The following is a 25,639-nucleotide window of genomic DNA, read 5'->3' as shown; positions in this document are numbered from 1 at the left end:
GTCAGGTATAGTTGGGGAAGGGAAAGGATCTGTATTTCTAGCACCATCTCTATTTCAGACACACATATTGTTACTAAATGCATACTATGCATCATGTCCTGTGACTATGATAAAGTGAGGACATTTCAATCTGTGTCCTCAAGGATGGGGTGAGAGACACATAAACATACGGTTAAACCCATGTCCCTGATACATCTTGTCCAAGACCCTGAAACTGTCCTCTGACTTCCTCTGACCCACCTCCATCCTCTTCTTTTCCACCTGCTGCTTTCAAGGACAGTGATGGTGAGGAAGGGTCCTACACTGAATGATGCATTTGTTTTCTGCTTTATTTACAATCTCAGGCACATCCCTTTAACTTTCTGCATCCGGTGCTCTCATCCGAAAGCGGAAACAATCACACTGACCCTGCCTCCCAGGGCTGCGGTGAGACTCAGTTAGTTACTATTTGCAGATTGCTCTAGAAATGTTCAAGAACGAGGGGTTTTAAGACGGCACCATGGTGTCATAAAAAGACATAAAACCAGAAAGCAGAACAAACCATTCTTTGGAGCTGTTGCATGAGTGGTTGGAATCAGAAAGAAGAAAACACAATGATAATGAAGAGAATAAAGTTTACGCCAGAGCAAGGAATTACATCACTTCCAGGGTGAGTGAGGGAAAACTTCAGTGGTGTCAACTCCAAGAATGAGAGAAGGTCATAAAGGAGAAGGGGGCCTTTTGAAGAGGAAGGATCCACTGAGCCCAGCACCAAACACCCTGATACAAGGCCTTGTGGAATCAGCAGAAGTTCTCAAGCTACAGCTTATCCCAGATCCTCACCCTCCCTCCCCTGGAGGTGATGCCCAAGTTCTTTCCTAAATATAGGCGTCCAATAAATGTTTGAGAGCAGAGTAAAAGGGAAAAGGGAATGAAAACAAGGGAGTGGAGAGGATTAGAATGCGTTAGATCACAGGGTACAGCTCCTGACCCAAGAATTGTATGATTTTCTATTGGGAAAATTAAAAAAAAATTAATAAATAAAACCCACCACTAATTTTGTATTATTTAATTTCCCCCGAACCTCTAAGAGAGGTATTACTGTTAAAACCTTTGTGCATATGAGTAATGTGAGCCTTAAAGAGGTAACTCATTCAGACTCACACAAGCAAATAAATGGCCAAGTTAATTAGCCTTTGAGCTCAGGTGGTCTCTGAGTGTTGACAGAGGCAATGCCATGATGTATCCCCAAAGGCGGGAGGGGGGTTCCCAAAGGAGATGCCATTTTATCTGGACCTTGAAAAAGAAATGTGATCTCACTATGCATGGAGAAGAAAGGGGGCATGCCAGGCAAAGGGAGGCATCCAAGGGCCAGATCCATATTTCTTTACCTGTGGGTGAAACCCACACGTGCCATTCACGTCTGAAGAATCTTCACCGGCGTTCCATTTTGTGAGTCAGCTGAGGACAACATCTTGCCTGAAATAACTTCAGAAAAACTTGCCCGGGGAACAATGTCCTCTGTTCTGCAGTGTTCACCACATGTTCTAGAAAGTTGGGAGCAAGGGACGGAAAGCAGAGGGGCAGAAGAGCAGGCAGAGGCACAAAGGGGCAGGACGAGCGTCAGCCCAGTGGGTTCTGCCCAGCTCTGCCTCTGGCCATGGATGGCTCCAGGTAAGTCATGTCCAAATCCTGCACTTCTTCTTCCCCGAAAAACAGGAGCATCGACCCAAATGTTTCCTTTCAGATTAGTAAGGTGTATCTAAGAAAGAAGGCATTATGTTGTTCAGTGGTACTGGATATTTTGCACAATTTTGAACCCTACAGTGGATATTGGAGAAAATATCAATATGTGTGTGTGTGTTTAATTTTTATTTTATTTTTTACTGAAGTATAGTCGTGTGTGTTTAATATTTCCTCCCAGTTTTCCTTCATCCCGGCTGATTAGGCCACATGTCCAGGACAGAGGGGGCATGCTCATGACCTCTGTGGATCTCTATGTTTATCTGTGGCTGAGATTTGCCAAACTCTCAAGACTGTGGAAACAAATTCTTCCCCCCACTTCTCTGTTTCCGTGTGTGCTCCCTGGCTGACCTCTGAGTCACACACTAAGTCTCTTCTTCAGAAAGATTTCTGTTGCTACGTTGGGGATTGCTGCATTCAGCGTTCCTGTTCTGATTCTTCAAGTTCCTGAAGAAACTCACAACAGTGACTTTCAAAGCTGTTACTGCAGAGCAATGTTTATAGCAGCGCAGAACTGTCTTGCAGATGTGTTCTTTCTTTGCAGAATATTCACTGTCTCAGAGGGCAGCGTTTCTCCCACAATCTCCACACTAAACCAGGTACCCGGTCCATCTCCTGGAGCTTGATTAGACTCATGTCCATTGAGTCAGTGATGCCATCCTACCGTTTCATCCTCTGCCCTCATCCCCTTCTCCTCCTGCCCTCACACCAGCTATTTCTCCTTGTGTGAATTGTAGTATTAGTAGTTTGCATCTTTCAAAGAATTAGCCCATTTCATCTAAAATATCAAGGTATGTCTATGACAATATTCCTTACAATATTCCCTATAATAGTCCTTTTATTGTCCATGGGAGCTGTGGTGATGAATGCCTTTTCACACTTTTGAGATTAGCAATTTGTATTTTCTCTCTTTCTCTTTTTTTTCTTGGTTAAGCCTGCCTAGGTGTATCGATTTTTTCTATACCCAGGAATTCATTAAAATTACCATTTAAGATTTCCTGCAAGTTTCAGGTCCACTGACTTCTGCTCTGATTAAGTAAATCTCAGTTGTGAATCTGAATTCACTTATCTTTCTAGATTTCATGGTGGTAATTTGCTCTGCACCCTCAGTGGGTATAAGATAAGTTTTTGATTTTCAGTTTCTTTAGGATTTTGTTGTTGTTGGGACAGGAGCGGTAACTGCCAAGGACCTTATATGTCAGAGCTGGAACTGAAGTTTTACCTGATTGAGCTATTTGCAACAGATTTTGTTTTCTTATGTTTTCACTTTGTTCAGTTAAAAATATTTTCTAATTTCTCATGTGACTTTTTTGATGCATATCTTATTTTTTAAGTATATTGCTTAATTTCCAAGTTTATGATTCTCTTCAACTCTATTTCTGTCATTGACCTCTAGTTTCATGCCATTAGAGTCAGAGAACATACTTTGTATTTCAAATATTTTAGATTTTAACAAGGTTGTTTCTTGGCCTTCTATATGATGCTTCCCAATGGATGTCTCTTGTGCAATAAAAGAATATATATTCTGCTACTGTTGGGTCAAATGTTCTATAAATACACAATAGGCCAATTTAGCTGACCCTATTTCTCAGCTTCCTCTTCTCTTACTGATTTGTACCAAAGTGTTCTAGCAGTTGCAGACATGAGTGCTAACAGGGCCCACATGTAACTTTGGACATCTGTCCTTTGCTCTTCCCTGCCCTATGCATCATGTTTAAGGAAACTCTGCTATTAGATTCATACATATGTACGATTATTTTTCTTTTTTTTTTTTTGCTTTTTTATTTAATTATCATTTTTATTATCATTATGAATTTTTTATTGTAGTAATAATACTGCTTCAGGATTATTATTATAAATAATAATGATTATTTTCATATTCATATAATTATTCTAGCTTTCTTTTGATTATTGCTTGCACATTATATATTTTTATCATTTTATTTTAATGTGTGCTTCACTCAAGTAAAACATATTCTGTTTATCAGAAAACTTGAAGAAAGTGAAAAGATAGGGCACAAACTGGAAAATAAGTATATAATACATACATATATGTATATATCTTCAATATATCAGTTTTCCAGATGGGGCTAGTGGTAAAGAATTTGCCTGCCAATGCAGGAGACATAAGCGATGCAGGCTGGATGCCTAAGTTGGGAAGATCGCCTGGAGGAGGGTATGGCAACCCACTTCAAGTATTCTTTCCTGGAAAATCCCATGGATGGAGGAGCCTGAAGGGCTGCAGTCCATAGGGTCACAAAGAGTCAGGTACAATTGAAGTGACTTAGCACGTGCGTAGACACACACACACATGTGTTTGTGTGGTGTATATTTATATATACACCATGGTATAGCTTTGTTTCTATTTGTAATAACTCTCTGTTTGAGTAAGGCAAACTCTAGCATAAAGTAGCAATATTCTTTGAAAGTCTATTTATATTTTCTCCAAACTTTCAAATGTTAATATAATAAAAATAATAAGAATATAATGGTGATAATAATAATTATGATAATCTAAATTTTCTTAAATCCACTGAGTTTTAGTAATAAGTTCTTTAGCTACATAAGATCATTTAATCTTTGTAAGAATCCTCTGAGTTTTATTCTTCGATTAACTCCATTTATCACTTTTAGTGGGCGAGTTCCAAAGATGCCCTTCCATCAGGGATCTATTTTTCTGATTACCCAATCAAACTGTAACTGAGGTACCACTGTGAAGAGATTTTACATATATAACTAAGATAGTTCATCAGTTGACACTAAGATAGATGAATTTCCAGGCAGGCCTGACCTAATCATGTGAGCCCTAAAATCATGAGATTTTCCTCTGGATGTGGTAGAAGAGGAAGTCAGTAGGGGAAATCAGAGAGATTTGAAACTTTAGAATAACTTGAATGTGTCATGGCTGGTTTGAAGAAGGAGAGGATCCTGTAAGAAGGAATGTGAGTGGTCTTTTGGAGAAAAGAGGGACCTTCAGTTGATAGCCAGTAACCTCAGGAAATGGACACTTCAGGCCGACAACCACTAGGACCTGGATTCAGTCAATACTCTGGATGGGTTTGAAAGTAGATTGTTCCCCAACACATACAGATAACAGCTTAGCTATTTAATACCCTGTTTTTGGATTTTCAAGAAACCTAAGCAGAGTCCAGTTAAACTTGCCCCAACTTTTCACCTACAGAACTGAAGTTTAATAAACGGATGTTGCTTTAAGCTGCTAAGCTTGTGGTAATCTGCTTCACATGAAGAGAAAGCTACTGTGTGGTTAAAATAGAAAGACTGCATAACTTCTCAGCTCAGTCTGACTCAAAGACTGTTATATTCTACCACTAGGCTAATGCAAAAAGGTTCATTCATCCCTTTTTGCCATACATTTATTTTTTTTCTCTTGTCTGAATACCAAATTCCTTCTTTTCGTCATCATTAACAACCATTTATAGTTCTATGCATTCTCTGAAGCATCTAGCATCACAAAAACCCGTAGCTGGAATTCAAGAAAGGAACAAGTCTCATTAAACTGATTTAAATTCTTAAATTTGATGCATTTCATATCCCCCTCAGATCTTTGCTGAAAAAGATTTTAATGAAGCTTGCATAAATCTGAGTGGCATTACATGGTCTAATAGTTAACTAATCCTTAATTGTGCAGTACTTTGAAATTTAATGACCATTATAGAGAATTCCATCAGGATTAAAATGAACCAGGAAAGATCGTGATAGAAGAAGGAATTAAAAAACGCAAACTGCTGATGCCAAAAGTGGCATTTTTTTGTTGCTACCTCCCTTTGAAAGAATTTGCAGTGAAATTAAAATTGGGTCTATTGTTCAATTTTTTTTAATATTTTCTTTTCTTATTGTTTGCTGGCTTAAATTGTCATTTGTTGATGAATGGGACAATAGGTATAAATCAATCAAGATTTTTCTATATAAAAGGACAATAGATCTAGAAAACAAAGGAAAAGGAAGAGGCTATTACCTGATTTGGTCTCCTGACAAAAAATAAATTTAAAACAGAGGGATCATGTAAAACAACACTCAATACCTAAAAGAGTTTTCTCATTTTACTTCAAAATATATATTCTTTGAAAGCTCATAGAAATACTGCAAAATCTTAATCAGATTCATCAATCTTTTATTGAGTCCTTCCCATGGATCAAGTAACTGTGTTTCATATATTATAATTTCCTTTTTAATTTTTCTACAGAGCAAGCAAAGCAGGTATTTTTTCCCAGTATACAAATGAGAAAACTGATACTCAAAATGTCCAACTTTCTCAAATGCCAAAGACTTATTTGTAACATGTTATAAAACAGTATCGTTATGCCAGAAGTCAGGTAATATTTCAGTGACTATTTTATGATATCAATGTAGACATCATAAAATGTCAGAATTGAAAAAAAAAAAAAATTGCCCCCAAGTAAGGTATCTTTTGAACTGTGGTGTTGGAGAAGACTCTTGAGAGTCCCTTGGACTGCAAGGAGAGCCAACCAGTCCATCCTAAAGAAGATCAGTCCTGGGTGTTCATTGGAAGGATTGATGCTGAATCTGAAACTCCAATACTTTGGCCACCTCATGCAAAGAGTTGACTCACTGGAAAAGACCTTGATGCTGGGAGGGATTGGGGGCAGGAGAAGGGGACGACAGAGGATGAGATGACTGGATAGCATCACCGACTCGATGGACATGAGTTTGAGTAAACTCCAGGAGTTGGAGATGGACAGGGAAGCCTGGCGTGCTGTGATTCTTGGGGTTGCAAAGAGTCGGACACGACTGAGCAACTGAACTGAACTGACTGAAGGTATCTTTACATATTGAGTAGCCATATTTATCACATTCAAAATATAACTATACAATAGAACAATGAGACAGAATATTTGAAATTACAATGATCCAGAAAATACAAGAAATATAGATCATTAGATCTTCCCAACCCAGGGATAGAATCCAGGTTTCCAGCATTGCAGGTGGATTCTTTACCAACTGAGCCACCAGGGAAGCCGCGATACATAGGCATGGCTACTGTAGAAAATCCCATGGACAGAGGAGCCTGGCAGGCTACATTTCTGGGGTGGCAAAGAGCTGGACAGGAACTTAGCGACTAAACCACCACCACTACCGCTATGGGCTTCTTCACCACTAGAGCCACTGGAGAGGTATCCTGCTGGCTCAGATGGCCAAAAACCTGCCTGCCAAAACAGGAGATGGGAGAGACATGGGTTCCATCCCTGGGTCAGGAAGACTCCCCGAAGGAGGAAATGGCAACCCACTCCAGTATTCTTGCCTGGGAAGTTCCATGGACAGAGGGACCTGATGGACTACAGTCCATGGGGTCACAAAGAGTTGGAAAAGACTGAGAAGCTAACAATTCTCATCTAGAATAAGGTAAAATCTAGAGCAAAAGAAAAACATGAAATTAGAGAAGATAAAAACTCTCCCTGGCTGATGTGGTTTATCCAAGAACAGAGTGAGACCTCCCAGGCCAAAGGCCACCTTGGTCATCTCTCAAGGCAGTGGGAAGGGCTGCTTCCCCAACACCTACATCACCTTCTAGTCCATTAGAGAGATATGGGTGGGAAGGTTAAGAGGCCACATTGGGAAGGAGATGTGACAAGTGGGAAGGTTTAAAATGATAGTAATTTAGGATCTTAAAATGCTCATGAAAATAACTGCACCCGATCAGAAATAGGGCATCCCTCCAATAGTACATGCTGGTTCAAGTGACTGAAGATTTGCTTAAATTGAGCAGATACACGAGCTCTCTCCTTTTCCACTGGAACTTAAGATTCAAGGTCAATGTGGCCAAGGGATGCTGTGGCCTGGAGCTGTAACAATAAGTTCTAAGGGAAAATCCCAGCATGTTCCAGTCTATTCTTATCTGTGGTGTGTTATAGATATAGGTAGATACAGGTACAGACATAGATTCATAGATAGATATAGATAGCAGTGTTTTCACAATTTGATAGGTGTTATACAGAGAACAAATGAATGAATTAACAAGTAGATAGATGCATAAGTGCATTGTTAAATAAGATGGAGATTGGTATTTTGAAATAATAGAAAACATATATGTATAGGCCTCGACTCCTGGTTCCTGGCAGAGGGGTCCTAAAACCATCAGGATTTTCTGGGTGATAATGAGGTGACTCGTTATTTTAAAAAAGAGTAACTGTGCTATAATGAGGTGACTCTTAGGGAGACTCTTGGATTAGTGTCAGAATGAATTGTAGGGCATCCAATTGGTGTTGCAGAGAGTTGCGTGGTGTGGGGAGTAAACCCACTTGCCTGCTGTGAGAAGTGTGAGTGTGGTAGTAGTATTAGAGTAAGTAAAAGAATTCAGTTTTTTCTTTAAAAGCATGTTAAAAGTCTTCAGATGTGTTCACTGCAGGAAATCTCAGCATCTCTTAGATGCATTCGTGACTGCACGTGGGCTCAGTTGCTTAGTTGTGTCCGATTCTTTGCAACCCCATGACTGATTGTAGCCCGCCAGGCTCCTCTATCCAAGGGATAACCGTGGCAAGAACACTGCAGTGGGTTGCCATTTCCTTCTCCAGGGAATCTTCCCAACCCAGGGATAGAATCCGTCTCCTGCATTATGGGTATTCAAATGAAGGTTAAAATACACAGGGTCTTCAATATGGTTGATCATTGCATCTCTTGATATGGATGTTGCATGGGACATAATGAAGAAACAGTGATGCAGGCACAAGAATATACACATAGGCCGCAATCAGAACTTAGTTTATACTGAAACTAGGAGACAGCTTCTATAGCTTTGCCCCAAAGACAGTCACATCTTAGGTGATCTTTTTTGAAATGTCAGTTTATTTAATTTTAGCAACAGTAGCAAGTGTACATGATACATTTTCTCTTATTCTTTATAAAAATGATCAAATTTTCCCTACTCTTCTCCATCCCTCAAATGCACTAATCACTCATGTTTTCTTTCAATTAATATTTTCTCCCCCAGTCTACAAGCAAATCTCATTACTGAATGCTAATTTTTAAACCTGCAGATAAAATATTCTTTAATGAGAATGTCCCTATAATTATTTTCAGGATAATCTTTCATTTAAATATTAGCAAATTGTTGACCATCTCTTTGGCATACCAATGAACTATTCATTGATAGTTCTCTGCGGTTGTGTTCTTCCTACAAGGTTTAAAGTAAATAATGTTGGTTTATGAGATGACAAACCTGCTGTCGAAATAACTTCCATTTTCTCTCCAAGCTATCTTCTCTGAGAGGCAAGAGGCAATGACTTTCAGGAAGGGGGATAGACGGTGTCACCTATTCCATTAGGATATTGTATTTCTAAGCTTTAGTGTAGCCAATTGCTAGTTTACATATTATGTCATGGAGCTTTTGATTAGAATTCTTCTTGTTGTTCATTTTAACCTGAGGAGGTTTAAACTGTACTTCTAATTCAATTTTTTAAAAGCTAAACACCCAAAGTGATAGCAACTACTATGTTTCTTCAAAGAGTTTCTGGAAAGAAAAAACAGTTCTTAATTTTGAGTTCAAGGCATGCCCTAGTGAGCAAGCAACAAAAGAAACTCTTTAACTTTGGCAAATAAAATATCATCCATTCATTTTGTTGTTGATAAAATCTTTGAATATATGCTACCTGTAAGTGACTGTGTGTGTAGATACATGTCTGTGTGTATTCCCAACATAAAGTCCAGTGTGTAGGTGGTGCTTTATCAATGGAAATCATTTTTCCAATGCCTCCTGTGCTAAGATTTTGGGTAAAAAAACGTCACAGGAGCTGAGGTGCTACTGGAGCGGAGGTCATCCCAACATTGAGTATGAGAGCAGAGACTCTGAATCACTAGCTCCATAAGACTCCATCTAGCAGTAGAACAAAGTAGATTAAGATGCCATCAGCCCATTCAGAGAAAAGCAAAGCTCTACAACTGCATTGCTGCTAATGGGAACTGGGTACTTTTCATCTTTTATATTGAGAGCAATAGTATTTTGACTGTCATGACTATCGAAAGGGCTTCCCTGGTGGCTCAGACAATAAAGAATTCACCTGCAATGTGGGAGACCTGGGTTCGATCCCTGGACTGGGAAGATACCCTGGAGGAGGGGATGGCAACTCACTCCAATATTCTTGCCTGGGGAATCCCCATGGACAGAGGAGCCTGGTGATCTACAATCCATGGGGTTGCAAAGAGTCGGACACGACCGAGCGACTAAGCACAGCAGAACCATCGAAAAGGATAGCATTTTTCAAAAGCAGCCCTGTGCCGAGGACCACTGCCAGAATTGTCTTTCGGGCTGCATGCTCAAGGACTCTCTCTCCAACAGCCCTGTGACCTACCCCCAAACACTGACCCTCATGTCTGTCCTTACTTGTCTCCTTGTTCTCCTCGAATCCCAGGGCTCATCATTCAAGTCATTCTAACATGAGCTACTTCAACACATTTGCCCTTTGCTTCCTTCTTCAAAAAAATCCCAATTCTAGATAAAATAAACCTCTGTGTGCTTGTTCCAGGATGGCTGAACATCCCTGGGGGAAAAGCACACAAAGTAGAAGAGTGGTTTTGCTTTCATTTTCTGATTTCACACTTTTAACAGACTCTCTGAGTTGCCCAGAATACATATCACCCTGCTCTTGTCATCCTGGTCTCCTGTTCTCCAAGATGGATGTTTCACACCTTCTCTTTTCTCCTCAACTGCCCCACTGCAATTCCCCTCCTCACTCTCAGCAGTTGATAGAACTTTATGCTTTGAAAATCAAAGAGAAACACCTCAACTTTGGTGCAGCTGGAGAATGTCTTTAAGGCTAAGTTGCAGTGTTGCAATCATCCTAACTAGCTTATGGTAATTGCCCATCCCCTCTCCTCTTATTTGACCTGGGCTCTGACAGTGTGGCTGCATAGAGTTCTGCCAAGGACAACTTTGTCTATGTTAGGATGTGACATAATCCTAATTAATTATGGACTGCAGACTGGGCCAATTATCAAGCTCCCTTTTTTTCCACTTCTTATATTTTTACATCTTGATCCTGGATTTAGACAGAAGCTGATGAATCCTGGAGGAGGAAGGAAACACAAGAGAATGACACATACCAGGGAACTCTGAAACTTTTAAAGCAGAAATTAAAGGAGCTAGAGGTCCACAAAGATGACTGGGGAGAGCCAAAGCAGTATTATTCAGTTCAGTTCAGTTCAGTTTAGTCATGTCCGACTCTTTGTGAACCCATGGACAGCAGCATGCCAGGTCTCCCTGTCCATCACCAACTCCCAGAACTTGCTCAAACTCATGTCCATCGAGTTGGTGATGCCATCCAACCATCTCATCCTCTGTCTTCCCCTTCTTCTCCGGGCCTTCAATCTTTCCCAGCATCAGGGTCTTTTCCAATGAGTCCATTCTTCGCATTAGGTGACCAAAGTATTGGAGCTTCAATTTCAGCATCAGTCCTTCCAATGAATATTCAGGACTGAGTATTGTATAGTACTGCACAACAGTATTGTAGTGATAAAAATTTCATTCCTTGAGTTTTGCTTCTTAAGCTAGAGGTGTTAAGTTTTAACAAATAACAGAGATCATAAGTTTTAAGTCATAGGTGCATATTTGCTATATGTACACTGGATGTGAACATGAAAATTGTTTCTGCAGTGTATTTTAGGAAATTCTCTTGTTTACATTTAAGATATTTTATTAAGTATAGCCTTAGCTGATACTTAAGTTTTGTAATTTTTGTAGGACTAATTTAAAGCAACTGAATTGTAAATGTTGTTTGTGAGGAAGTTTATGAAACAACGATGTCCATCTTCCCTCCTGAACTCTGTCTCAATGAGAATAGAGACAATTTATTGATTTATTCATTTTTACAAAAAGAAGTATTTATGAATCTTCTACATTATTTCTGTTCTTTTTCCTTATTCTAGGCTTTGATATTTGAAATACAATCAAAATAGATACAGTGTTTCTCTTCAAATAGCTTACACTCTGTGGGAAGGGATATAAAATAAACTTATCTCTATATGTTGGTAGATGAATGCATGTGTACATATTATGATAAATATTATGGGAAAAAAAGAAACAGGCTTAAGAAAATGTACTAAAAAGTGTTAGGGATGGGTTGCTATCATATACAGAAATGTTAGCAAAGGCCTCATCAAGTAGGTCACATTTGATCTGAGACCTAAAGGAAATAAAATAGCAAGCCCAGAAGATGCAAATTAAGGTCAAGGCCATGGAAGTGTAAAGACAGGAAGAAGGAAGCTGAGTGTGCTTGAGGCAAGCAAGCCTGAGTAGAGGCGTTGAGAGGATGAGCCAAGGAGGTGACATCACAGAGAATTATAGGTGGCAAAGGAAATGGGGTGAAATAATAAGAGGTGCTGGCAGGAGATGGAAAGTTAGGAAACTGGTATGCAATTGTTGGTAAGGGTGAGGTCCAGAGTATCGATTGGGATGGTTTTCACTGAAGCAGAAGTTACACACCATCACTGAATTTCAAGGGATGCAGGCTTACTGACCTCATGGTTGCAGATGTCTTCAGCATCAGTGAACCACACTAGGACTCTGAACATCAGTAGGAAAGTGAGTGTGCTGGTCCTAAGGAGGGCTCAGAGTTCTGGAGACTGCTCTCCAGAGCTGACCATGCTGGCTGCATAGAAATAGGGAAGTCTTCCCAAGGTCACACGGATGTCTTTGGTTTGTATCTCCAATGCCTAATTCTATGGTTTCTAATGTCTGAAATTCAGTTACCTGGCTCAGGTGGTAAATAATCTGCCTGCAACACAGGAGACCAAGGGTTCAGTCCCTGGGCCCAGAAGATACCCTAGAGAAGGGAATGACTGCCCACTCCAGTATTCTTGCCTGGAGAATTCCAAGGACAGAGGAACCTGGAGGGCTACAATCATGGGGTTGCAGAGAGTCGGACACAACAGAGCGACTAATGTTACTACACTACTAAATTTTTTTTTTTTTACTACTAAATATTTTAAATGAACGGATGGATAAATGAAACAATGAGTTAGACATTAAATAATCCATTGTCTAATCACGTTTCTTGATATTCAGTCTTGATTTTTAGAATCCAATATTATGTCTGACAACAATCTTTTTAATAAAGTACAAATATAAATCTCCTCGTTCATGTATTTGTTTCATTCATATTCATTCAATTTCATCTGAAGTTCTACTAAGTGGCGGCTGATTGACTGGGCTTGAAAGAGCTCACAGGAGAAAAGATTACTTGCCTTTGATACAAAACAGGTAGATTCTCCCTCTTTTGTATCACTTTAGATGAATACACTCTAGGAGGTTGAAATGTGAGGTGTATAATCAACCCAGCAGAATCCCTGGATCTGGCTACCTTGGGAGCTTGTTTACACCGTCCCATTTCTCTCACTTCCAGAAAGAGAGGCAATGCCAAAGTAGAAAGCCAAGGGCAGGCATCCCAGGTCCATTATCAAGGGAACTTGACCATATAATCAGTTCTGGTCCCTACCACAGAAGCCTCAGGCTCATTGGATCCCAGCTTGGTAAGCAACACCATGTCCATGTTTGCCTGCTGATTTAGGTGTGGAGGCTCTGTCACCATCGGTATTACAACCATTCTCTTTGACATTTATTTACTTCGCTTCTCTGGCAAAATAATTTTTTTGCAAGAGAAAAAAATTTTGCAAGCATTCTTTCTCTTGCTATGATTGTATCCACTATCTTCAGTGGTTATGGGGCTCTTCAAAAATTAAACACTGATAAATGTTTTAAAGTAGAAAAGGAAAGCTGTTAAAAGCTGACATGAAATGTTCTCTTGTTTCCTTAAAGCTTGTTTGCCAGGGAATGAAAAGCAACAATTACTTTAACGTGATCATGGGTTTTCACACCAAAGCTGAATGCACAATTACTCTTGACTTGGGGGATGAGTTTGAAAAGGGAGACACAAAAAGGTTGTCTTTTGCAACAAAAGGAGAGTGATTCAGGAAGGGCCAGAGGGAAGAGGAAATGGCTACAGAAAATTACCTTCTACAGAATGCCCTCACTGCTGTTTAACCATTTATAGACCTTATGTCTGGGCCTTATTAAATAGTCCATCACTGTTCAAATGCTCATTCAATCTGCTTGCCCTAATGTTAGATTTCTATCGTCTCAGGAACATGACAGGGTTTGATTGGGTATCAACTGTGAAGTTAGTTGTCTAGCCTATAGCCTGAAAATAAGTACTAACTGTGGAGTCTCTTTAGGGATGAGGGATAATACAACCAATGTGACCTCAGGCACTGCTTTCTGCTTTGAAAGGCCTCAGGTGTCTTTCCTGGAAAATTCAGAGATGCTTATCTCTAAAAGCATTGTGTGTTAATTTGAAATGAAATGGAATAACATAAAGTAAAATAGCATCACGTAACATAAGTATTTTGAGGGTACCAGAGTGGTGCTAATGGAAAGAGTTCCAGCTTTAACACAAGGCAGAGTAAGGCTTGAATGTACACTACTTACTGGCTCGTGTCTGGCTTTAGATAAATTCCCCCTGATTGAACTTGCTGAGCAAGTTTCCCCTTATTGAATTAATAATTTTCATTTTGCAAAGTTTTCCTCAGCATTTGGGAAAAAGATAAAGTGCCTGGACAATGGATTCTGACTCTGAGCTGCTTTCCAAAGCTTCTTGATGATAAAAATCACTGGAAGTCTTTGTTAAAAATAGTAGTTTCTCTTGCCCTCCTTTACAAAGAGCCCAATGCAGCAGTGTAGGTTGGAATCTACAGGGTGGGGACACTAGGTAAGAAGGATTTGGGGAAGATTTCTTGAGAATGTGAGATTTCAACTGGCTTCTGAAAGCTGGTAGGAGTTCTGGTAGGCTTCTGTGGTGGCTCAGATGGTAAAGAATCTGCCGGCAATGCAGGAGACCTGGGTTAGGTCCCTGGGTTGGGAAGATTCCCCAGAGAAGGGACGGCTACCCGCTCCAATAGAATTGCCTTGGGAATTCCGTGGACAGAGGAGCCTGGCAGGCTACAGTCCATGGGGTTGACAGAGGGAAGGAGCAGGCTGAGCTGACTCCATCCTGAAAAAGAAGGAAACTCCATCTTGCACTTTCAATGAGCTTTGGACCATGTGCCCAGTAGCCATGGGGATAACATACCTATGGCCAAACTGGCCCCCCGGGACTGATAAACACCAGATTTCATATCAAGATTTCCAGTCGCCAAAAAAAAAAGTCATAATCCCCTATGTAGTCAGTCACCTTTGTGATCTTTATGGCACCCATTGCTGTAGGCTACAGTGTATAACCGGCTGGCCCTTCCGATTATGAACTATGGCTGTAACCTGACTGTATCTCCCTTTAACACTTTCCAGGTTAGGTTTATGGAATTTGGGGATGTGGGCTTGAGCAGTACACTTAAGATATATAAGGTTTTCACAAAAGTCGGCCATGGTCCTTGACTAAGAGGAGACTCTGCCTTGGGCCCGCCAGTGTAATAAACTGCACTCCACTATCTGCATTGCCCTTCTGAGTGAGTTTGTTTCCCAGAACACGTGGCTACAACAGGGTCACAAAGAGTTGAACGTGACTGAATGACTTTCACTTTTCACAAGACTTCTGGTAGGCAAGTTACACAAAGGCTTTTTTAAGTAGAGGGGACGACAGGGCACAGTCAGAGAGGGACATCTGTAGGGTACACTGTGAAAGGCTAGAAGTCTGGAGTGGTTAGAATGTCAACTATGAACAAGAAGAAATGGGTATAAGAGTGGAATATAATGCACCTGGCTTAAAAATGTGAACAGATCCAGTTCTTATATGTGTGAAAACCAGAAAAGGTATAGCCTTTTGGGGGACTACTGCATATGCTAAAATTTCCTATAATTCAGGTCATTTAGTCAGATAAGGGATCAACACATTTTATCACATAGGCAGTGTCATAGTTCTTTGGACACATTGATTCTCCATGATTTCTTAGCGGAAAACCTGTGAGACAATGCACTGCTATTAGCGGGTCATGTCTATTTTGGACTCACTGATACCACCACCAACTACTGTCCTGAAAGTCTGACCTAGCAGACAACACAGCTCTAAAATGTTCATATTTATCTCTGAATATACCACACTTTTCTGCTCCCTGGAGCTTGAAAGTCAGCCTTCAGTAAATGGTACAAGAATCTATTTTGTTGGTGATTTACCTAGAGGGACCCGTCCCTGCTTTCTTATTTAACTTCCACATGAATTTAAATATTTTATATTTATTTTCACCAATAATCATAAGCCTGAGGCCAATGAATGAATCTTGAGTAAAAAAATAAATTATCTGGAGTCTTTCCAGAACCTAATTCATTTCCTGTGAGCAAGTTGGGAGCCTAGGGAATTAACTGTTTCACACCAATAGGATATCTTATATTACACAGATCTGCTTTGTGTTAAAGTCAACTGGAGAACAAGAGTAATTATCAACACATTTTGTTGTTGTTGTTGTGGGTGCCACTCCAGCATAGAAATGTTTCAGAAAGCATGCTATAATAGGGTATTGGATTATACCAAGAAACATGGTCAGCCACCAGCTGACCCTGACTGGGTTAAGATCCCCTGACTGGTTTGGATCTGGTTCTGCCTTTGATTTGGACTGTCTCTTAATAGGCTTAATTTTTAGTTTTTGGTTCACAGCAAGACTGAGCAGAAGGTATAGAAGTTACCCATGCCCCTTGCCACCCACACTGGCACAACCTTCCTCCGTATCAATATCCCCACCAGTTGGTACATTTATAACAACTGATCAACCTTTATTGATGCATCATAATCACTCAAAGTCCATAGTTTTCATGAGAGTCCATTCTTGGTGGGTCTCCACCATAATAATGCCACACAGAGCTTCCTGAAATCCCCCTGTGATCCACCTATTAATCTTTCCCTCCCTTCTAACTCCAGGCAACCACTGATCTCTTTACTGTCTTCCTGTTTTTGTCTTTTCCAAATAGCATACAGTTGGAGTCATGCAGTATGTCTTTTTCAAATTGACTTCTCTTATTAATTACATGTTTTTGTTTCCTCTGCCTTTTCATGACTTGATAGCTCATTTCTTTTTAGCACTGAATAATATTCTATTAAACTGGTGTTTCTTAAACAATGAGCTTAGATAGATCTATTAACACAGTGTTAAATAAATATTGAATGATGTATGAGTAAGTTATTTCTATTTTTAAGATGCATTTTAAAATATTTCTGATTATACCAAAGCAGAATCTTTAGCAAATAAGACTACAACTGACTTTCACTTTTCCATAATGAAATAAAGTTTCATGTTAACATAATACATGTGTAAGCAAAAATGATGAGTTTATGGAATTTAACATTCTAAATATGGTAAAGAGTAGAAGCTCACATGCATTTAATAACACCGGAAGGTCATACGATTACAGCAAAATTATAAAATAATAACAAATGTTTAGGAAGCTCTGTGGCAAGAATGATCTTTAAAATCAACTTTAATGATGCCACACTCTTCTTAAATCCTTTCATTGCAATTTCATCTTAGGATGCATACCAGGGACTTCTATTTCTCTCATCTTTTCACTAAATTCACTGGCAAGTTCTGCCTCTATACCATGCCTGACATCTGTCTGATTCTCTCAGTTTCTACTACCAGCCTAACCCATGTCACCATCATCTTTACTTAAACATTGGCAAGAGATTTTTAAACCTGCTAGCTTCCTCTGTTCGTCTCATGCCTCCACCCTAATCCTTTTGAATTTTGATGTCTCTGCTTTTGAATATGCTGTCTAGGTTTGTCATAGCTTTTCTTCCAAGGAGCAAGCATCCTGTAAATATGGAAAGAAGGCAGTCTAGAGGAGAAGAAGTGGAAGGTTAGCATTTCAGTGTCATCTCGGTCTTCCTAGGGAGGAGGGTAGATCCTCAACTTTTATTCCCCACTGAAATGGCTCACTTTCAGGTCACCAGTCATGTCACACTTGTGAAACCAATGATGGGTTCTCTGTTTTCCTGTTTCTAGACCTCTCAACAGTGTTTGGTGAGCTGATCACTTTATCCTTCTTCAGAAGGATATTTTATTATTTTATTTTACTCTGTAACTACCTGAGTTTGATTCACCCTCTGGACACCTCCTTGGTATCTTATCCTGGATCTTCTTTCCCCAAAGGTCTAAATACTGAGATATCTCTGTGCTGTGCTCCCCACTTTTTCCACTTCTTTACTGCATTGTCTCTCTAGGTGACTCTCTACACTTCCTTGGTTTAAAATACTATAAATAGGTTGAAGACTCAAATTTGTATCTTCATCTTAGAACTCTCCCTTGAGCTCCAGAGGCATATACTCAAGTGCCTTCTCCTAACCCCTGCTTGGATTAATAACAAGAACCTCAAAATTTTAATTGAATTATGTTGACCTACAATACTATATTTAAAACCTCATGTTATAAGAACCTCAAACTCAATATGTTAAATTAAAACATTGATTCTATTCTCTGCATATAATCTACTCCCTACAGCTTTTCTCACCTCAATAAGTGTCACCATCAAGCATGCAGCTTCCTTGTATTGTCTGCAACATACACTCTAACTGTCAGCAGTTTGTACGATTTCTGCCACTAACCCCTGAGTCCAGAGCACATTCATGTCTTAGCCGTGAGACTACAACAACTTTCAAACTCTCCTCTCTACTCCACGCTTGTCTTTTGCGCAGGCCTGAGAAGGACTTTTCAAGATGATAGCACACATGATAGCACTTGCCTGAAACGGTGTAAAAAATACTCCATAATCTAGCTTCTGCCTATTCCTCAACCCCAGCCCCTTCTACATTTTCCTTAAACATCACCAGCCTTTAGCTTTTGTCTCAGCCTCAACCTTCCTACCTAAAGATGGTTGAACTTGCTATTATTTTTTCTCGTGATAATTTTTTTTAATACTTGTAAGGACATCTCCTTCTCATTATTTAAATCAGACTCCTCCTCAGAGGGTCTTTTCCAGCTTTAGTAAACTAGTAATCCTTCCCTTCAAAATATGATTTATATCTCAGTGCCTTAAATCATTTCCTTCCCTTTCTTCCTGTTTTTTTTTTTTTTTCCCTTTTCATCCTACTTTCTTTCCTCCCTCCCACTAAAGCTCCAGAGGAATAAGAGCCTCAAGTCTCTTTTTGGCTTCTATGTTAGTCCCGGGCACCCATAAAGCAACCGTCATGGCAGGACTACATGTGTCTATCTCTTCGGGGGAATACTGTGTAAGGAAGTAGGGAGCCAGATGGAGAAGACCAGGAGACTTCCAGATGGTGATAAAAGCCTCATTCTCAGTGAAGAATGTAGAGAGAGAGTTGGGTAGAAGCACTCTAGGCTTCCATCTCATCTTGAGAAGGTTCAGCAAAGCCATGGTGTCCCTGAGCCAAAGTCAACTTTCAAAGGGTTCCCTAGTCTCCCAGAGAGCAATCTGCTGCCCACACATCACACACCCCAGGTGGGGTCCGGTTGTGAGAAGTGTGCCCGAGTGCACACACAGTGACTGGTTTCCAAGCACAGCAGCAGGCACCCTCCGTCAATTACATCCCTGGACATTTGCCAAGCACATTCTTTGTAGGCCATTGTAACTGCCTTTTACTCAAGGGCAAAGTCAATTTTTGACATCCAGCTGGTGTTCAATAAATGGTCTTATTTTTCCCACTGAAAGAATAGGTTAGGAGAATATAACTTAGTGATAAGCAAGGACAAGCAGATCACCATCTAATAATAGAAACTGGCACCTAAAGCATTGCATTTAGAAAGAAGAATAGAGAAGGTTGACTCCTCCCAGGAGTGGCCTGAAAAGGATCAACGGCAACCTAGAGAACCCAAAACATCAGAAAAGAGTATACACGGAGTTCCACAGACAGTTTTGCTCTGGCTGGAGGAGATGTGGCTGGGCAAGATAGGAGTAAGTGGTCTCCTTATCAGCCTAAAGCATGCTAGTCTACGCATCACTGATTCCATGGACATGAGTTTAAGCCAACTCAGGGAGAGAGTGAAGGACAGGGAAGTCTGGAGTGCTGAAGTCCATGGGGTCTCAAAGATTTGTACATAATTTAGCAACTGAATGACAAAAATGGTAGTCTAAGGAGGCAATGCCTATGTATTTTTAAATGAACCAAGATGTTAAAAAAGGATGTGTGCATGCTCAGTTGCTCAGTCATGTCCAACCCTTTGCAACCCCATGAACTATAGCTTACCAAGCTCCTCCATCCACAGAATTTCCTGGGCAAGAATACTGGAGTGGGTTGCTATTCCCTCCTTCAGGGAATCTTACTGACCCAGGGATCAAACTCATGTCTGTTGTGTCTCCTGCATTGCCAGGGAGTTCTTTCCCCTGAGCTGCCATGGAAGCCCTAAATGGGAATATCTGATATACATTGACTATGTGAGCATATATAATTGCATGTATAGGAACAAGTCAGTTTCCCAATAGCTCTCACAAGTTTTTAAGAAAACATGGTAGATAGGATTCCATCAAGCATGTTAAGTATGTTTGTTTCCATGAACCAAAAGTCAAAGTACATTTGAACCCAAATTCAAAAATCCTCAGGAGTAATGAAAATCAAAAATCAGTACCTTATGGACAGCTAAAATGAATAGCAATGAGTTCAAAATTGTAAAACAATGAAGGAAATCTTATTATCACATTTTAAGCAGAATTCCATTTTTCAGGAGCATAATCAGTTCAGTTCAGTCACTCAGTTGTGTCCGACTCTTTGCGACCCCATGAATCGCAGCACGCCAGCATAATATACGGTACCAAATAAAGCACTCATAGCAAAGAGGTTAAAAAAAATGCAGTCATTAGTCTGTTCACAGTACAGTGTCTTACTGGTAACTCTGTTTTTCCTTTTTAAGATGAGCTGGTGTATTTTTAGAACCAGTTTGCTAAGGTAGTACCTCCTCTTTCTGAGTTAGGGTTCCAGAATCTCTCTCTCTCCCTGGAGCCCTTTACCCAAAAGGGTGCTTGCCAGCCCGTGGAGACCACCAGGATGTTCTCAACTCTGCACAAACCTCTATGGAGGAACAGTGAACTGTTCCTTCGTTGTACCCATCATCACTGCAAATTAGTCACCCATGAGTGCACCTGACTATATCTGCCCTATCAGTTCAGTTCAGTCACTCAGTCATGTCCGACTCTTTGCAACCCCATGAGTTGCAGCATCCCAGGCCTCCCTGTCCATCACCAACTCCTGGAGTTTACTCAAACTCATGTCCATAAATATCATTTAACTCCATATCCCCTTCCTTGTGGTTCTGTTAAGTGATTTAGTAGGAAAAAACACATGACATTTTAGTTTTTGGACTGAAGGCATTACGCAGCCCTGGGGAATGGTGGGCCACGCGGATTAATGTGCGTTGGGTTCTCAGTCTGTTTACATCATGGATCAGATGAAAACTAACTCAGATGGAAGCGGTCATAAAGATCAATCATTCTCAAAGGTTAAAAAACAAGAAGCTTAATAATTACCTACACCATTATTCACAGAATACACAAAAGTATGCTTCTGCATACATCAGTTGTAGGTGCCAGTTCTTGGAAAGGAAGACAGAGATATATTTTAAGAAGTGACAGTGCTTTTCTTAAATAAATACAGAACAGAAATTTGCAGAATATTAGAAGAGAGTGAGGTGCACTGCAAATGTGTATGTTCATTCAATAAACATTCCACTCTTCCTACCAAGTTCCAAGCACAAAGTACCCAAAAGGAAAGAGGACCAAGTGCCTCAGGAAACACTCTTGTACTTAACTGTCCGTGTTCCAGAACACACTGTCAACAAAGGCTGAAAAGGAAGCCCTGGCATTGCAGCAACTCCTGCATTAACAACTTACAATTGTAGAAAGGCTTGTGATACTTGTAGGTACATCAAAGAATTACTTTGTTTGCTTTTGCAACTAACTCAATATAAGTGAATTTGAACAAACTCTGGAGATAGTGGAGGACAGAGGAGCCTGGCATTCTGCAGTCCATGGGGGTCACAAGTTCAGTACAGTTGAGTTCAGTTGCTCAGTTGTGTCAGACTCTTTATGACCCCATGGACAGCAGCATGCCAGGCCTCCCTGTCCATCACCAACTCCCGGAGTTTACTCAAACTCATGTCCATTGAGTCGGTGATGCCATCCAACCATCTCATCCTCTGTCGTCCCCATCTCCTACCCCCTTCAATCTTTCTCAACATCAGGGTCTTTTCCAATGAGTCAGTTCTTCACACCAGGTGACCAAAGTATTAGAGTTTCAGCTTCAACATCAATCCTTCCAATGAATATTCAGGACTGATTTCCTTTAGGATTGACTGGTTGGATCTCCTTGCTGTCCAAAGGACTCTCAAGAGTCTACTCCAACACCACAGTTCAAAAGCATCAATTCTTCCGTGCTCAGCTTTCTTTATAGTCCAACTCTCACATCCATACATGACTACTAGAAAAACCATAGTTTTGACTAGATGGACCTTTGTCAGCAAAGCAATGTCTCCGCTTTTTAATATGCTCTCTAAGTTGGTCATAACTTTTTCTCCAAGGAGCAAGCATCTCTTAATTTCTAGGCTGCAGTCACCATCTACAGTGATTTTGGAGCCCCCCCCCCCAAAATAGTCTGTCACTGTTTTCATTGTTTCCCCATCTATTTGCCATGAAGTGATAGGAACAGATGCCATGATCTTAGTTTTCTGAATGTTGAACTTTAAGCCAACTTTTTCACTCTCCTCTTTCACTTTCATCAAGAGCCTCTTTAGTTCTTCTTCACTTTCTGCCATAAGGGTGGTGTCATCTGCATATCTGAGGTTATTGATATTTCTCCCAGCAACCTCGATTCCAACTTGTGCTTCATCCAGCTCAGCGTTTCTCATGAAGTACTCTGCATATTAGTTAAATAAGCAGGGTGACAATATACAACCTTGATGAACTCCTTTTCCTATTTGGAACCAGTCTGTTGTTCCATGTCCAGTTCTAAATGTTGCTTCCTGACCTGCATAGAGATGTCTCAAGAGGCAGGTCAGGTGGTCTGGTATTCCCATCTCTTTCAGAATTTTCCACACTTTGTTGTGATCCACACAGTCAAAGACTTTGGCATAGTCAATAAAGCAGAAATAGATGTTTTTTCTGGAACTCTGTTGTTTTTTTGATGATCCAACAGATGTTGGCAATTTGATCTCTGATTCCTCTGTCTTTTCTAAAACCAGCCTGAACATCTGGAAGTTCACAGTTCATGTACATTTGAAGCCTGGCTTGGAGAATTTTTAGCATTACCTTGCTAGAGTGTGAGGTGATTGCAAATGTGCAATAGTTTGAACACTCTTTGGCATTGCCTTTCTTTGGGATTGGAATGAAAACTGACCTTTTCCAGTCCTGTGGCCACTGCTGAGATTTCCAGATTTGCTGGCATATTGAGTGCAGCACTTTCACAGCATCATCTTTTAGGAGTTGAAATAGCTCAACTGGAATTCCATCACCTCCACTAACTGTGTTGGTAGTGATGCTTCCTAAGGCTCACTTGACCTCCCATTCCCGGATGTCTGGCTCTAGGTGAGAGCTCATACCATTGTGATTATCTGTGTCATGAAGATATTTTTTGTATAGTTTTTCTGTGTATTCTTGCCACCTCTTCTTAATATCTTCTGCTTCTGTTAGGTTCATACCACTTCTGTCTTTTATTGTGCTCGTCTTTGCATGAAATATTCCCTTGGTATCTCTAATTTTCTTGAAGAGATATACAATAGTCTCTGGTCTTTCCCATTCTATTGTTTTCCTCTATTTCTTTGCACCGATCACTGAGGAAGGCTTTCTTATCTCTCCTTGCTATTCTTTGGAACTCTACATTCAGATGGGTATAGCTTTCCTTTTCACTTTTGCCTTTAGCTTCTCTTCTTTTCTCAGCTATTTGTAAGGCCTTGTCAGACAACCATTTTGCCTTTTTGCATTTCCTTTTCTTGGGGATGGTCCTGATCCCTGTCTCCTGTACAATGACAGGAACCTCTATCCATAGTTCTTCAGGCACTCTGTCTAGCAGATCTAATCCCTTGAATCTGTTTGTCACTTCTACTGTATAATTGTAAAGGGTTTGATTTAGGTCATACCTGAATGGTCTAGTGGTTTTCCTTACCATCTTCAATTTAAGTCTGAATTTGGCAACAAGGAATTCATGATCTGAGCCACAGTCAGCTCTTGGTCTTGTTTTTGCTGACTGTATAGAGCTTCTCCATCTTTAGCTGCAAAGACTATAATCAATCTGGTTTCTGTATTGACCATCTGATGATGTCCATGTGTAGAGTCTTCTCTTGTGTTGTTGAAAGAGCGTGTTTGCTATGACTAGTGTGTTCTCTTGGCAAAACTCTACTAGCCTGTGCCCTGGTTCCTTTTATACTCCAAGGCAAATTTGCCTGTTACTCCAGAGATCTCTTCCTAGTTTTTCATTCCAGTCCTCTATAATGAAAAGGATATCTTTTTGGGGTGTTAGTTCTAGAGGGCCTTGTAGGTCTTCATAGAACTGTTCAACTTTAGCTTCTTCATCATTACTGGCCAGGGCATAGACTTGGATTACTGTGATATTGAAAGTTTTGCCTTGGAATCAAATAGAGATCATTGGGGTTACAAAAAGTTGGATATGCCTTAGTGACTGAACAACAATGTTCTTGATTGCTTATGAAAATCGCTTTTGTAATCACTAGTATTAATAACAATAATACACATAGATTCCTTTGATGTTCTCTATTTCATTACTGCCATGGGCATCCAAAGGGGTAGCTTTTGAAAACAGAATCACAGCTGAAGTTTGAACTGGGTTCTTGGTCAACTGAACTCATTCAATTGGTGATATTAGGAAAGGAACATGTACAGCATAAACACAGATAATGATTCATTAAAAATAAGACTAGCAATACTTAATACAAGAGGGAGACCAGTCGTTATACAAAAGCACCTTAAGTTTATGGGGACACTACTGTCTGATTTTTTGTATGCTTCATGTTCTGTCTATAACCTCAACAGTTTGAGGACAGCTTACCTGGGTGTAAAATCCTGGTTTTGTGTACTAGTTATCTATTGCTGTGTAATGAATGACACCAAACCCTGGTGATGTAAAACATCTGTCACAGACTTCTTGCAGGTGAGGAGAGAAGCCAGAAGTAGCTGTGAGATTTTTCCTTATGTGTATTTTTATATATTTTGAGTTTTGACTACATGACTTATGCAATATTTAAAATTAAATAAGCAATACTTTCCTTAAGCATGAGATCAATCACCGCCCCTTCTCCTCTCAGCCTCCCTGATTATACAGCTGATTTGAACAGCTAACATGTACAGTCCGGCAGAGATGCCAGTCTCAACGCTTCACATTAGCAAGTCATTTAATTTTCCTCTCATTGTGAGGTCAGTTCATATCATTGCTTTTCCTTTAAATGGGAGACAAGTGAGGCACTGAGGAATCAAGTATGTAAGTAATTTAGACAAGGATAGACACTCATAAAATAACAAATGGATTTGAATCCTGGCTTTCTGGACCCAAATCTTGCACCCAAACCATTATTCTAAACTTCCAAAGCAAATGATTGCTACAGACATGAGCCCTTGTTAAACTGCAAGGTTGAAACGGCAGAATTCCCCATGGTTTAAACAGTGTATGGCATTCAACCAGACATGGAGCCTGTCTGGATTCTCCTGGGTTACCTGGCTTTGCTTTGAGAAAAAAATTTGTTTTTAGTTTACAACCACCTGGTGGGATTTTCATGGGATAGAGGGAGGTACAAAGTGAAATAAAATTGACCGTTTCTCTTTTTTGATATTTATTTAAGGAGAATGCTATCCCTAAAAGGTGTTCATCTTAGTCCCTTGTCATTTACAATCAATTTATGATGCAGGGGGTGAGCTGTAGACTGTTAAATCAATGGCAATTATGACTGAGTGCCTACGTGGAGGTTCAATTGTCCAGAATGCTGTACCGTCCTCAATTTAGAGCCTTGTTGCTAGAGA

Source organism: Cervus canadensis, chromosome 12, assembly GCF_019320065.1.
Source record: "Cervus canadensis isolate Bull #8, Minnesota chromosome 12, ASM1932006v1, whole genome shotgun sequence".
In the NCBI taxonomy this organism is placed as follows: Eukaryota; Metazoa; Chordata; class Mammalia; order Artiodactyla; family Cervidae; genus Cervus; species Cervus canadensis.
The sequence above is the reverse complement of the archived record's forward strand: the minus strand, read 5'-3'. Positions refer to the sequence as shown.